General features: G+C 29.7%; 1 protein-coding gene across 1 annotated transcript in view; it reads left to right on the top strand.

The window, feature by feature from the left end:
* The window catches only part of grin3ba (glutamate receptor, ionotropic, N-methyl-D-aspartate 3Ba), a 494,405-nt gene that overhangs the window by 346,916 nt on the left and 129,896 nt on the right, over positions 1-17,593 (top strand). The window lies entirely within an intron of this gene.

Below are 17,593 nucleotides of genomic sequence, written 5' to 3'. Positions count from 1 at the left end.
AATCGCTAAAATAGTCGATGATTATGTTGACTAAATACTATAATAGTCAATAATTAATTGACCAATCGCCAAAATAATCAATGATTAGTCAACTAATTGCTGAGATGGTCAATAATTAGTTGACTAATCGCTATGATTGTTGATGGTTAATTGACTAATCGCTAAGATCGTCAATGATAAGTTGAATAATTGCTAAAATAGTCAATAATTAATCGACCAATCGCTAAGATAGTCAATGATTAGTCAACTAATGGCTAAGATAGTCAATAATTAGTCCACTAATCGCTATGATAGTCGATGATTAGTTGAATAATTGCTAAAATACTCAATAATGAATTGACCAATCGCTAACATAGTCAATAATTAGTCGACTAATCGCTATGATAGTTGATGATTAGTTGACTAATCGCTAAAATAGTCGATGATTAGTTGACTAAATAATAAAATAGTCAACAATTAATTGACCAATCGCTAAGATAGTCAATGATTAGTCAACTAATTGCTAAGATAGTCAATAATTAGTTGACTAATCGCTATGATTGTTGATGGTTAATTGACCAATCGCTAAGCTAGTCAATGATAAGTTGACTAATTGCTAAAATAGTCAATAATTAATTAACCAATCGCTAAGACAGTCAATGATTAGTCAACTAATGGCTAAGAGAGTCAATAATTAGTCCACTAATCGCTATTATAGTCAATGATTAGTTGACTAATTGCTAATATAGTCAATGATTAGTTGTAAAATTGCTAAAATACTCAATAATGAATTGACCAATCGCTAACATAGTCAATAATTAGTCGACTAATCGCTATGATAGTTGATGATTAGTTGACTAATCGCTAACATAGTCGATGATTAGTTGACTAAATACTAAAATAGTCAATAATTAATAGACCAATCGCTAAGATAGTCAATGATTAGTCAACTAATCGCTAAGATAGTCAATAATTAGTCAACTAATCACTATGATAGTTAATAATTAGTTGACTAATCGCTATGATAGTTAATAATTAGTTGACTAATCGCTATGATAGTTGATGATTAGTTGATTAATCGCTAAAATAGTCGATGATTAGTTGACTAAATGCTAAAATAGTCAATAATTAATTGACCAATCGCTAAGATAGTCAATGATTAGTCAACTAATTGCTAAGATAGTCAATGATAAGTTGACTAATTGCTAAAATAGTCAATAATGGCTAAGATAATCAATAATTAGTCCACTAATCGCTACGATAGTCGATGATTAGTTGACTAATTGCTAATATAGTCAATGTTTAGTTGAATAATTGAATAATGAATTGACCAATCGCTAACATAGTCAATAATTAGTCAACTAATCGCTATGATAGTTGATGATTAGTTGACTAATCGCTAAAATAGTCGATGATTAGTTGACTAAATAATAAAATAGTCAACAATTAATTGACCAATCGCTAAGATAGTCAATGATTAGTCAACTAATCGCTAAGATAGTCAATAATTAGTTGACTACTTGCTATAGTTGTTGATGGTTAGTTGACTAATCGCTAAGATAGTCAATGATAAGTTGACTAATTGCTAAAATAGTCAATAATTAATCAACTAATCGCTAAGATAGTCAATTATTAGTCAACTAATGGCTAAGATAGTCAATAATTAGTCCACTAATCGCTATGATAGTCGATGATTAGTTGACTAATTGCTAATATAGTCAAAGATTAGTTGAATAATTGCTAAAATACTCAATAATGAATTGACCAATCGCTAACATAGTCAATAATTAGTCGACTAATCGCTATGATAGTTGATGATTAGTTGACTAATCGCTAAAATAATCGATGATTAGTTGACTAAATACTAAAATATTCAATAATTAATTGACCAATCGCTAAGATAGTCAATGATTCGTCAACTAATCGCTAAGATAGTCAATAATTAGTCAACTAATCACTATGATAGTTAATAATTAGTTAACTAATTGCTATAATAGTCAATAATTAGTCGACTAATCGCTATGATAGTTGATGATTAGTTGACTAATCGCTAAAATAGTCGATGATTAGTTGACTAAATGCTAAAATAGTCAATAATTAATTGACCAATCGCTAAGATAGTCAATGATTAGTCAACTAATCGCTAAGATAGTCAATAATTAGTTGACTAATTCCTATGACTGTTGATAGTTAGTTGACTAGTCGCTAAGATAGTCAATGATTAGTTGACTAATTGCTAAAATAGTCAATAATTCATCGACTAATCGCTAAGATATTCAATAATTAGTCCACTAATCGCTATGATAGTCGATGATTAGTTGACTAATTGCTAACATAGTCAATGATTAGTTGAATAATTGCTAAAATACTCAATAATGAATTGACCAATCGCTAACATAGTCAATAATTAGTCGACTAATCGCTATGATAGTTGATGATTAGTCGACTAATCGCTAAAATAATCGATGATTAGTTGACTAAATACTAAAATAGTCAATAATTAATTGACCAATCGCTAAGATAGTCAATGATTCGTCAACTAATCGCTAAGATAGTCAATAATTAGTCAACTAATCACTATGATAGTTAATAATTAGTTGACTAATTGCTATGATAGTCAATAATTAGTTGACTGATCGCTATGATAGTTGATGATTAGTTGACTAATCGCTAAAATAGTTCATGATTAGTTGACTAAATGCTATAATAGTCAATAATTAGTCGACTAATCGCTATGATAGTTGATGATTAGTTGACTAATCGCTAAAATAGTCGATGATTAGTTGACTAAATGCTAAAATAGTCAATAATTAATTGACCAATCGCTAAGATAGTCAATGATTAGTCTAATAATCGCTAAGATAGTCAATAATTAGTTGACTAATTCCTATGACTGTTGATAGTTAGTTGACTAGTCGCTAAGATAGTCAATGATAAGTTGACTAATTGCTAAAATAGTCAATAATTCATCGACTAATCGCTAAGATATTCAATAATTAGTCCACTAATCGCTATGATAGTCGATGATTAGTTGACTAATTGCTAACATAGTCAATGATTAGTTGAATAATTGCTAAAATACTCAATAATGAATTGACCAATCGCTAACATAGTCAATAATTAGTCGACTAATCGCTATGATAGTTGATGATTAGTCGACTAATCGCTAACATAATCGATGATTAGTTGACTAAATACTAAAATAATCAATAATTAATTGACCAATCGCTAAGAGAGTCAATGATTAGTCAACTAATCACTATGATAGTTAATAATTAGTTGACTAATCGCTATGATAGTTGATGATTAGTTGACTAATTGCTAAAATAGTCGATGATTAGTTGACTAATTGCTAAAATAGTCGATGATTAGTTGACTAATTGCTAAAATAGTCGATGATTAGTTGACTAAATGCTAAAATAGTCGATGATTAGTTGACTAATTGCTAAAATAGTCGATGATTAGTTGACTAATTGCTAAAATAGTTGATGAGTAGTTGACTAATTGCTAAAATAGTCGATGATTAGTTGACTAATTGCTAAAATAGTCCATGATTAGTTGACTAATTGCTAAAATAGTCGATGTTTAGTTGACTAAATGCTAAAATAGTCGATGATTAGTTGACTAATTGCTAAAATAGTCGATGATTAGTTGACTAATTGCTAAAATAGTCGATGATTAGCTGACTAAATGCTATAATAGTCAATAATTAATTGGCCAATCGCCAAGATAGTCAATGATTAGTCAACTAATTGCTGAGATGGTCAATAATTAGTTGACTAATCGCTCTGCAAGTCGATTGTTAGTCAAATATGAAAGCAGTAGTTGTTTGCTGGCCTAATTTCAAAACATATAGATGGACATTTGCACGGACTAAGTTGTCAGTGCAGATTTTTGAATTGACATGGACGACTTCTCCAACTCCGCCTCATCGAGAAGAAGGTTTGTGAGCTGAAAAGTAACAAATATTGAAGGTAAGGGTTCATTAAGAGAGGAAATAACTCGCAGAGTGTTTATGGACACTTTGAAGGGTCCTTCCCAAATTCCTCCTACAAACTTTAAAGCTTCCCTTCAGTCAAAATGTCTCATTAAAGTGAAGAATTACGATTCAGGGACTTTAGTTTGGCTCCTGATGGCTTCAAGGAGTCAGATTATGATTGTTCTTCCTACATTTAAAAGACTTCTTGTGGTCTACATAACATGTCATGCTGGTTCTTGGCTCAACATTTTGCATGGACTATGTTTTATAGACCATCTTCAAGTCTCTTTAGTTTTGTTGGCGGTCTCACTTCGGACGGCTTCGAAGCAATTCTGGACCACCATCCGCCGCCTCAGGAAGGGGAAGCAGTGCAGTGTCAACACCGTGTATGGTGGGGATGGTGCTCTGTTGACCTCGACTGCGGATGTTGTGGATCGGTGGAGAGAATACTTCGAAGACCTCCTCAATCCTACCAGCACATCTTCCTATGAGGAAGCAGTGCCTGGGGAATCTGTGGTGGGCTCTCCTATTTCTGGGGCTGAGGTTGCCGAGGTAGTTAAAAAGCTCCTCGGTGGCAAGGCCCCGGGGGTGGATGAGATCCGCCCGGAGTTCCTTAAGGCTCTGGATGTTGTGGGGCTGTCTTGGTTGACAAGACTCTGCAACATCGCGTGGACATCGGGGGCGGTACCTCTGGATTGGCAGATCGGGGTGGTGGTTCCTCTCTTTAAGAAGGGGAACCGGAGGGTGTGTTCCAACTATCGTGGGATCACACTCCTCAGCCTTCCCGGTAAGGTCTATTCAGGTGCACTGGAGAGGAGGCTACGCCGGATAGTCGAACCTCGGATTCAGGAGGAACAGTGTGGTTTTCGTCCTGGTCGTGGAACTGTGGACCAGCTCTATACTCTCGGCAGGGTCCTTGAGGGTGCATGGGAGTTTTGCCCAACCAGTCTACATGTGCTTTGTGGACTTGGAGAAGGCATTCGACCGTGTACCCCGGGAAGTCCTGAGGGGAGTGCTCAGAGAGTATGGGGTAACGGACTGTCTTATTGTGGCGGTTCGCTCCCTGTATGATCAGTGTCAGAGCTTGGTCCGCATTGCCGGCAGTAAGTCGGACACGTTTCCAGTGAGGGTTGGACTCCGCCAGGGCTGCCCTTTGTCACCGATTCTGTTCATAACCTTTATGGACAGAATTTCTAGGCGCAGTCAGGGCGTTGAGGGGATCTGGTTTGGTGGCTGCAGGATTAGGTCTCTGCTTTTTGCAGATGATGTGGTCCTGATGGCTTCATCTGGCCAAGATCTTCAGCTCTCACTGGATCGGTTCGCAGCCGAGTGTGAAGCGACTGGGATGGGAATCAGCACCTCCAAATCCGAGTCCATGGTTCTCGCCCGGAAAAGGGTGGAGTGCCATCTCCGGGTTGGGGAGGAGATCTTGCCCCAAGTGGAGGAGTTCAAGTACCTCGGAGTCTTGTTCACGAGTGAGGGAAGAGTGGATCGTGAGATCGACAGGCGGATCGGTGCGGCGTCTTCAGTAATGCGGACGCTGTATCGATCCCTTGTGGCGAAGAAGGAGCTGAGCCAGAAGGCAAAGCTCTCGATTTACCGGTCGATCTACGTTCCCATCCTCACCTATGGTCATGAGCTTTGGGTCATGACCGAAAGGACAAGATCACGGGTACAAGCGGCCGAAATGAGTTTCCTCCGCCGGGTGGCGGGTCTCTCCCTTAGAGATAGGGTGAGAAGCTCTGTCATCCGGGGGGAGCTCAAAGTAAAGCCGCTGCTCCTCCACATGGAGAGGAGCCAGATGAGGTGGTTCGGGCATCTGGTCAGGATGCCACCCGAACGCCTCCCTCGGGAGGTGTTTCGGGCACGTCCGACCGGTAGGAGGCCACGGGGAAGACCCAGGACACGTTGGGAAGACTATGTCTCCCGGCTGGCCTGGGAACGCCTCGGGATCCCCCGGGAGGAGCTGGACGAAGTGGCTGGGGAGAGGAAAGTCTGGGCTTCCCTGCTTAGGCTGCTGCCCCCGCGACCCGACCTCGGATAAGCGGAAGAAGATGGATGGATGGATGGCGGTCTCACTTACATGCCTCCACTTCGACAGCGTTTTCTCCCCATCAGCCATGTCGTAGTTTTTTTTTTCGCGCTTTTATATGGAGTCTACTGACGGATACTGTAAGTGAGAACTATGCGCTACTTTGTATCACAAATAACAACAGCGGAGGATGCATGTGCATGTACAAGCCAGTCTGCCTCACAACAACAGGATAGAGGAAAAAGAAGGACCCTACTGACTATAATGTTGGACTACAATGACAGACTTGGGGTAAATCTTTAGCATGTATGGACAATCCGCTGACGTCACACTTGGGTAAAACGTCACAAATTGGGCACATTCCAAACGGTTATTAGGAACCACGGAATTGGGTCGGTGCTTTTAAAAATTACGAATTTCGGTACCCCTTCTTAGTTTTGCATAATAGGTCCCGTAGGACACCGTAGGAGGATACAATAACTCACCGGCATCATAATGTAAACAAAGATCTACATCTGACATCCACTGTAATGATACCAAGTACAGGAACGTATCTAGTCGATACTACTATGATTACATCCATATTTTTTCACTTTTAATAAATGTTTATTATGTTTATAATAGGGAAGCACGGTGGTACAGGGGTTAGTGCATGTGCCTCACAATACGAAGGTCCTGAGTTCAAACCCGGGTGTCCGGAGTTCTGTGTGGAGTTTGCATGTTGTCCCCGTGACCGCGTGGGTTCCCTCCGGGTAATAATAATAATAATAATAATAATAAATGTTATTTGTAAAAAGCACTTTACATTGAGTAAACAACCTCAAAGTGCTAAAAAATAAAAATAAAATAAAAAAGGAAATATAAAATAAATAAAAATAAAAACTAGAACAGCCAAATAGCTAAAACTAGTATGCATATATCTAAAAATAGACTTTAAAAAAAAAAAAGAAAAAAAGAAGGGTTTTTAAGCCTTTTTTAAAAGCATCCACAGTCTGTGGTGCCCTCAGGTGGTCAGGGAGAGTGTTCCACAGACTGGGAGCGGCGGAGCAGAAAGCCCGGTCTCCCATTGTTCATAGCTTTGTCCTTGGAAGTTGGAGGAGGTTAGCCTGTTCGGAGCGGAGGTGTCGTGTGGAGGATTTGGGGGTGAGCAGTTCTTTGAGGTAGAGGGGGGGCATTTCCATGGGTACTCCGGCTTCCTCCACCTCCAAAGACATGCACCTGGGGATAGGCTCCTCCCACCTCCAAAGACATGCACCTGGGGATAGGCTCCTCCCACCTCCAAAGACATGCACCTGGGGATAGGTTGATTGGCAACACTAAAATGGTTCCTAGTGCGTAAATGTGAGTGTGAATGTTGTCTGTCTATCTGTGTTGGCCCTGCGATGAGGTGGCGACTTGTCCAGGGTGTACCCCGCCTTCCGCCCGAGTGCAGCTGAGATAGGCTCCAGCACATCCCCCCCCCCCTCCCCCCAATATTTGTATATGCAAAAAGCGGGTCTTATATATGAAAAAAGTGCTATTTATATACAGCAAAAGGTGATATTCACATATTGAAAAAGGTGATATTTATATATGGAAAAAGGTGATTTTTGTATATGGAAAAAGCGGATATTTTATATGAAAAAAGTGATATTTATATATGGAAAAAGATGATATTTGTATATGCAAAAAGCGGGTCTTGTATATGAAAAAAGTGATATTTATATATGAAAAAAATGACATTTAAATATGGAAACAGCTGATATTTACATATGGAAAAAGGTGATATTTATATATGAAAAAAGCTGATTTTTGTATATGGAAAAAGCGGATATTTTATATGAAAAAAGTTATATTTATATATGGAAAGAGGTGATATTCATATATGGAAAAAGCTGATATTTGTATATGCAAAAAACGGGTCTTATATATGGAAAAAAAAGTGATATTTATATATGGAAAAAGGTGATATTCATATAATGAAAAAGGTGATATGTATTTATGGACAAAGCTGATATTTAAATATGGAAACAGCTGATATTTACATATGGAAAAAGATGATATTCATATATTGAAAAAAGTGATATTTATATATGAAAAAAGGTGATTTTTGTATATGGAAAAAGCGGATATTTTATATGAAAAAAGTGATATTTATATATGAAAAAGCTGATATTTAAATATGGAAACTGCTGATATTTACATATGGAAAAAGGTGATATTTATATATGAAAAAAGCTGATTTTTGTATATGGAAAAAGCGGATATTTTATATGAAAAAAGTGATATTTATATATGGAAAAAGATGATATTTGTATATGCAAAAAGCGGGTTTTATATATGAAAAATTGATATTTATATATGAAAAAAATGATATTTAAATATGGAAACAGCTGATATTTACATATGGAAAAAGATGATATTTATATATGAAAAAAGCTGATTTTTGTATATGGAAAAAGCGGATATTTTATATGAAAAAAGTGATATGTATGGAAAAATATGATATTTGTATATGCAAAAAGCGGGTCTTATATATGAAAAAAGTGATATTTATATATGGAAAAGCTGATATTTAAATATGGAAACAGCTGATATTTACATATGGAAAAAGGTGATATATTTATATATGAAAAAAGCTGATTTTTGTATATGGAAAAAGCGGATATTTTATGTGAAAAAAGTGATATTTATATATGGAAAGAGGTGATATTCATTTATGGAAAAAGCTGATATTTGTATATGCAAAAAGTGGGTCTTATATATGGAAAAAAAGTGATATTTATTTATGGAAAAAGGTGATATTCATATAATGAAAAAGGTGATATGTATTTATGGAAAAAGCTGATATTTAAATATGGAAACAGCTGATATTTACATATGGAAAAAAGGTGATATTTAAATATGGAAACAGCTGATATTTACATATGGAAAAAGGTGATATTTATATATGAAAAAAGCTGATTTTTCTATATGGAAAAAGCGGATATTTTATATGAAAAAAGTGATATTTATATATGGAAAGAGGTGATATTCATATATGGAAAAAGCTGATATTTGTATATCCAAAAAGCGGGTCTTATATATGGAAAAAAAGTGATATTTATATATGGAAAAAGGTGATATTCATATAATGAAAAAGGTGATATGTATTTATGGACAAAGCTGATATTTAAATATGGAAACAGCTGATATTTACATATGGAAAAAGGTGATATTCATATATTGAAAAAAGTGATATTTATATATGAAAAAATGTGATTTTTGTATATGGAAAAAGCGGATATTTTATATGAAAAAAGTGATATTTATATATGGAAAAAGATGATATTTGTATATGCAAAAAGCGTGTCTTATATATGAAAAAAGTGATATTTATATATGAAAAAGCTGATATTTAAATATGGAAACAGCTGATATTTACATATGGAAAAAGGTGATATTTATATATGAAAAAAGCTGATTTTTGTATATGGAAAAAGCGGATATTTTATATGAAAAAAGTGATATTTATATATGGAAAAAGATGATATTTGTATATGCAAAAAGCGGTTCTTATATATGAAAAAAATGATATTTATATATGAAAAAGCTGATATTTAAATATGGAAACAGCTGATATTTACATATGGAAAAAGGTGATATTTATATATGAAAAAAGCTGATTTTTGTATATGAAAAAGCGGATATTTTATATGAAAAAAGTTATATTTATATATGGAAAGAGGTGATATTCATATATGGAAAAAGCTGATATTTGTATATGCAAAAAGCGGGTCTTATATATGGAAAAAAAGTGATATTTATATATGGAAAAAGATGATATTTGTATATGCAAAAAGTGTGTCTTATATATGAAAAAAGTGATATTTATATATGAAAAAAATGATATTTAAATATGGAAACAGCTGATATTTAAATATGGAAAAAGGTGACATTCATATATTGAAAAAGGTGATATTTATATATGGAAAAAGGTGATTTTTGTATATGGAAAAAGCGGATATTTAATATGAAAAAAGTGATATTTATATATGGAAAAAGATGATATTTGTATATGCAAAAAGCGGGTCTTATATATGAAAAAAGTGATATTTATATATGAAAAAGCTGATATTTAAATTTGGAAACTGCTGATATTTACATATGGAAAAAGGTGATATTTATATATGAAAAAAGGTGATTTTTGTATATGGAAAAAGCGTATATTTTATATGAAAAAAGTGATATTTATATATGGAAAAAGATGATATTTGTATATGCAAAAAGCGGGTCTTATATATGAAAAAAGTGATATTTATATATTAAAAAAATTATATTTAAATATGGAAACAGCTGATATTTACATATGGAAAAAGGTGATATTTAAATATGGAAACAGCTGATATTTACATATGGAAAAAGGTGATATTTATATATGAAAAAAGCTGATTTTTGTATATGAAAAAGCGGATATTTTATATGAAAAAAGTTATATTTATATATGGAAAGAGGTGATATTCATATATGGAAAAAGCTGATATTTGTATATGCAAAAAGCGGGTCTTATATATGGAAAAAAAGTGATATTTATATATGGAAAAAGATGATATTTGTATATGCAAAAAGTGTGTCTTATATATGAAAAAAGTGATATTTATATATGAAAAAGCTGATATTTAAATATGGAAACAGCTGATATTTACATATGGAAAAAGGTGATATTTATATATGAAAAAAGCTGATTTTTGTATATGGAAAAAGCGGATATTTTATATGAAAAAAGTTATATTTATATATGGAAAGAGGTGATATTCATATATGGAAAAAGCTGATATTTGTATATGCAAAAAGCGGGTCTTATATATGGAAAAAAGTCATATTTATATATGGAAAAAGATGATATTTGTATATGCAAAAAGTGTGTCTTATATATGAAAAAAGTGATATTTATATATGAAAAAAATGATATTTAAATATGGAAACAGCTGATATTTACATATGGAAAAAGGTGATATTTATATATGAAAAAAGGTGATTTTTGTATATGGAAAAAGCGTATATTTTATATGAAAAAAGTGATATTTATATATGGAAAAAGATGATATTTGTATATGCAAAAAGCGGGTCTTATATATGAAAAAAGTGATATTTATATATTAAAAAAATTATATTTAAATATGGAAACAGCTGATATTTACATATGGAAAAAGGTGATATTTAAATATGGAAACAGCTGATATTTACATATGGAAAAAGGTGATATTTATGTATGAAAAAAGCTGATTTTTGTATATGAAAAAGCGGATATTTTATATGAAAAAAGTTATATTTATATATGGAAAGAGGTGATATTCATATATGGAAAAAGCTGATATTTGTATATGCAAAAAGCGGGTCTTATATATGGAAAAAAAGTGATATTTATATATGGAAAAAGATGATATTTGTATATGCAAAAAGCGGGTCTTATATATGGAAAAAAAGTGATATTTATATATGGAAAAAGATGATATTTGTATATGCAAAAAGTGTGTCTTATATATGAAAAAAGTGATATTTATATATGAAAAAGCTGATATTTAAATATGGAAACAGCTGATATTTACATATGGAAAAAGGTGATATTTATATATGAAAAAAGCTGATTTTTGTATATGGAAAAAGCGGATATTTTATATGAAAAAAGTTATATTTATATATGGAAAGAGGTGATATTCATATATGGAAAAAGCTGATATTTGTATATGCAAAAAGCGGGTCTTATATATGGAAAAAAGTCATATTTATATATGGAAAAAGATGATATTTGTATATGCAAAAAGTGTGTCTTATATATGAAAAAAGTGATATTTATATATGAAAAAAATGATATTTAAATATGGAAACAGCTGATATTTACATATGGAAAAAGGTGATATTTATATATGAAAAAAGCTAATTTTTGTATATGGAAAAAGCGGATATTTTATATGAAAAAAGTTATATTTATATATGGAAAAAGATGATATTTGTATATGCAAAAAGCGGGTCTTATATATGAAAAAAGTGATATTTATATATGAAAAAGCTGATATTTAAATATGGAAACAGCTGATATTTACATATGGAAAAAGGTGATATTTATATATGAAAAAAGCTGATTTTTGTATATGGAAAAAGCGGATATTTTATATGAAAAAAGTTATATTTATATATGGAAAGAGGTGATATTCATATATGGAAAAAGCTGATATTTGTATATGCAAAAAGCGGGTCTTATATATGGAAAAAAGTCATATTTATATATGGAAAAAGATGATATTTGTATATGCAAAAAGTGTGTCTTATATATGAAAAAAGTGATATTTATATATGAAAAAAATTATATTTAAATATGGAAACAGCTGATATTTACATATGGAAAAAGGTGATATTTATATATGAAAAAAGCTGATTTTTGTATATGGAAAAAGCGGATATTTTATATGGAAAAACTTATATTTATATATGTAAAAAGATGATATTTGTATATGCAAAAAGCGGGTCTTATATATGAAAAAAATTATATTTATATATGAAAAAGCTGATATTTAAATATGGAAACAGCTGATATTTACATATTGAAAAAGGTGATGTTTATATATGAAAAAAGCTGATTTTTGTATATGGAAAAAGCGGATATTTTATATGAAAAAAGTGATATTTATATATGGAAAAAGATTATATTTGTATATGCAAAAAGCGGGTCTTATATATGAAAAAAGTGATATTTATATATGAAAAAAATGATATTTAAATATGGAAACTGCTGATATTTACATATGGAAAAAGGTGATATTTATATATGAAAAAAGCTGATTTTTGTATATGGAAAAAGCGGATATTTTATATGAAAAAAGTTATATTTATATATGGAAAGAGGTGATATTCATATATGGAAAAAGCTGATATTTGTATATGCAAAAAGCGGGTCTTATATATGAAAAAAGTGATATTTATATATGAAAAAGCTGATATTTAAATATGGAAACAGTTAATATTTACATATGGAAAAAGGTGATATTTATATATGAAAAAAGCAGATTTTTGTATATGGAAAAAGCGGATATTTTATATGAAAAAAGCGGGTCTTATATATGAATAAAAGTGATATTTATATATGGAAAAAGGTGACATTCATATATTGAAAAAGGTGATATGTTTTTATGGAAAAAGCTGATATTTAAATATGGAAAAAGGTGATATTCATGTATGGAAACAGGTTTATATATATACAGCAAAAGGTGATATTCACATATTGAAAAAGGTGATATTTATATATAAAAAAGGTGTAATTCATATATTGAAAAAAGTGATATTTATATATGAAAAAAGGTGATTTTTGTATATGGAAAAAGCGGATATTTTATATGAAAAAGGTGATATTTATATATGGAAAAAGACGATATTTGTATATGCAAAAAGCGGGTCTTATATATGAAAAAAGTGATATTTATATATGAAAAAAATGATATTTAAATATTGAAACTGCTGATATTTACATATGGAAAAAGGTGATATTTATATATGAAAAAAGCCGATTTTTGTATATGGAAAAAGCGGATATTTTATATGAAAAAAGTTATATTTATATATGGAAAGAGGTGATATTCATATATGGAAAAAGCTGATATTTGTATATGCAAAAAGCGGGTCTTATATATGAAAAAAGTGATATTTATATACAGCAAAAGGTGATATTCACATATTGAAAAAGGTGATATTTATACATGGAAAAGGTGTAATTCATATATTGAAAAAGGTGATATTTATATATGAAAAAGTTGATTTTTGTATATGGAAAAAGCGGATATTTTATATGAAAAAAGTGATATTTATATATGGAAAAAGATGATATTTGTATATGCAAAAAGCGGGTCTTGTATATGAAAAAAGTGATATTTATATATGAAAAAAATTATATTTAAATATGGAAACAGCTGATATTTACATATGGAAAAAGGTGATATTTATATATGAAAAAAGCTGATTTTTGTATATGGAAAAAGCGGATATTTTATATGAAAAAAGTGATTTTTATATATGGAAAAAGATTATATTTCTATATGCAAAAAGCGGGTCTTATATGTGAAAAAATTGATATTTATATATGAAAAAGATGATATTTAAATATGGAAACTGCTGATATTTACATATGAAAAAAGGTGATATTTATATATGAAAAAAGCAGATTTTTGTATATGGAAAAAGCGGTTATTTTATATGAAAAAAGTGATATTATATATGGAAATATATGATATTTGTATATGCAAAAAGCGGGTCTTATATATGAAAAAAATGATATTTATATATGAAAAAGCTGATATTTAAATATGGAAACAGCTGATATTTACATATGGAAAAAGGTGATATTTATATATGAAAAAAGCTGATTTTTCTATATGGAAAAAGCAGATATTTTATATGAAAAAAGTGATATTTATATATGGAAAGAGGTGATATTCATATATGGAAAAAGCTGATATTTGTATATGCAAAAAGCGGGTCTTGTATATGAAAAAAGTGATATTTATATACAGCAAAAGGTGATATTCACATATTGAAAAAGGTGATATTTATATATGGAAAAAGGTGATATTCATATATTGAAAAAAGTGATATTTATATATGAAAAAATGTGATTTTTGTAAATGGAAAAAGCGGATATTTTATATGAAAAAAGTGATATTTATATATGGAAAAAGATGATATTTGTATATGCAAAAAGGGGGTCTTATATATGAAAAAAGTGATATTTATATATGAAAAAAATGATATTTAAATATGGAAACAGCTGATATATACATATGGAAAAAGGTGATATTTATATATGAAAAAAGCTGATTTTTGTATATGGAAAAAGCGGATATTTTATATGAAAAAAGTTATATTTATATATGGAAAAAGATGATATTTGTAAATGCAAAAAGCGGGTCTTATATATGAAAAAAATGATATTTATGTATGAAAAAGCTGATATTTAAATATGGAAACAGCTGATATTTACATATGGAAAAAGGTGATATTTATATATGAAAAAAGCTGATTTTTGTATATGGAAAAAGCGGATATTTTATATGAAAAAAGTGATATTTATTTATGGAAAAAGATGATATTTGTATATGCAAAAAGCGGGTCTTATATATGAAAAACGTGATATTTATATATGAAAAAGCTATTTAAATATGGAAACAGCTGATATTTACATATGGAAAAAGGTGATATTTATATATGAAAAAAGCTAATTTTTGTATATGGAAAAAGCGGATATTTTATATGAAAAAAGTTATATTTATAAATGGAAAGAGGTGATATTCATATATGGAAAAAGCTGATATTTGTATACGCAAAAAGCGGGTCTTATATATGGAAAAAAAAAGATATTTATATATGGAAAAAGATGATATTTGTATATGCAAAAAGTGTGTCTTATATATGAAAAAAGTGATATTTATAAATGAAAAAAATGATACTTAAATATGGAAACAGATGATATTTACATATGGAAAAAGGTGATATTTATATATGAAAAAAGCTGATTTTTGTATATGGAAAAAGCGGATATTTTATATGAAAAAAGTTATATTTATATATGGAAAGAGGTGATATTCATATATGGAAAAATCTGATATTTGTATATGCAAAAAGTGTGTCTTATATATGAAAAAAGTGATATTTATATATGAAAAAAATGATATTTAAATATGGAAACAGATGATATTTACATATGGAAAAAGGTGATATTTGTATATGCAAAAAGTGTGTCTTATATATGAAAAAAGTGATATTTATATATGAAAAAAATGATATTTAAATATGGAAACAGATGATATTTACATATGGAAAAAGCGGATATTTATATATGAAAAAAGCTGATTTTTGTATATGGAAAAAGCGGATATTTTATATGAAAAAAGTTATATTTATATATGGAAAGAGGTGATATTCATATATGGAAAAATCTGATATTTGTATATGCAAAAAGCGGGTCTTATACATGGAAAAAAAGTGATATTTATATATGGAAAAAGATGATATTTGTATATGCAAAAAGTGTGTCTTATATATGAAAAAAGTGATATTTATATATGAAAAAAATGATATTTAAATATGGAAACAGCTGATATTTACATATGGAAAAAGGCGATATTTATATATGAAAAAACCTGATTTTTGCATATGGAAAAAGCGGATATTTTATATGGAAAAAGTTATATTTATAAATGGGAAGAGGTGATATTCATATATGGAAAAAGCTGATATTTGTATATGCAAAAAGCGGGTCTTATATATGGAAAAAAAGTCATATTTACATATGTAAAAAGGTGATATTTAAATATGGAAACAGCTGATATTTACATATGGAAAAAGCTGATATTTAAATATGGAAACAGCTGATATTTACATATGGAAAAAGGTGGTATTTATATATGAAAAAAGCTGATTTTTATATATGGAAAAAGCGGATATTTTATATGAAAAAAGTGATATTATATATGGAAAAAGCGGATATTTTATATGAAAAAAGTGATATTATATATGGAAAAATATGATATTTGTATATGCAAAAAGCGGGTCTTATATATGAAAAAAGTGATATTTATATATGAAAAAAATGACATTTAAATATGGAAACAGCTGATATTTCCATATGGAAAAAGGTGATATTTATATATGAAAAAAGCTGATTTTTGTATATGGAAAAAGCGGATATTTTATATGAAAAAAGTTATATTTATATATGGAAAGAGGTAATATTCATATATGGAAAAAGCTGATATTTGTATATGCAAAAAGCGGGTCTTATATATGAATAAAAGTGATATTTATATGTGGAAAAAGGTGATATTCATATATTGAAAAAGGTGATATTTATACATGGAAAAGGTGTAATTCATATATTGAAAAAAGTGATATTTATATATGAAAAAAGGTGATTTTTGTATATGGAAAAAGCGGATATTTTATATGAAAAAAGTTATATTTATATATGGAAAGAGGTGATATTCATATATGGAAAAAGCTGATATTTGTATATGCAAAAAGCGTGTCTTATATATGGAAAAAAAGTGATATTTATTTATGGAAAAAGGTGATATTCATATTATGAAAAAGGTGATATGTATTTATGGAAAAAGCTGATATTTAAATATGGAAACAGCTGATATTTACATATGGAAAAAGGTGATATTCATATATTGAAAAAAGTGATATTTATATATGAAAAAAAGGTGATTTTTGTATATGGAAAAAGCGGATATTTTATATTAAAAAAGTGATATTTATATATGGAAAAAGATGATATTTGTATATGCAAAAAGTGTGTCTTATATATGAAAAAAGTGATATTTATATATGAAAAAAATGATATTTAAATATGGAAACAGCCGATATTTACATATGGAAAAAAGTGATATTTATATATGGAAAAAGCTGATTTTTGTATATGGAAAAAGCGGATATTTTATATGAAAAAAGTGATATTATATATGTAAAAATATGATATTTGTATATGCAAAAAGCGGGTCTTATATATATGAAAAAAGTGATATTTATATATGAAAAAGCTGATATTTAAATATGGAAACAGCTGATATTTACATATGGAAAAAGGTGATATTTAT

This window comes from Nerophis lumbriciformis, linkage group LG08 (assembly GCF_033978685.3).
Source record: "Nerophis lumbriciformis linkage group LG08, RoL_Nlum_v2.1, whole genome shotgun sequence".
Taxonomy (NCBI): Eukaryota; Metazoa; Chordata; class Actinopteri; order Syngnathiformes; family Syngnathidae; genus Nerophis; species Nerophis lumbriciformis.
This window is presented reverse-complemented; position numbering and strand designations above follow the sequence as displayed.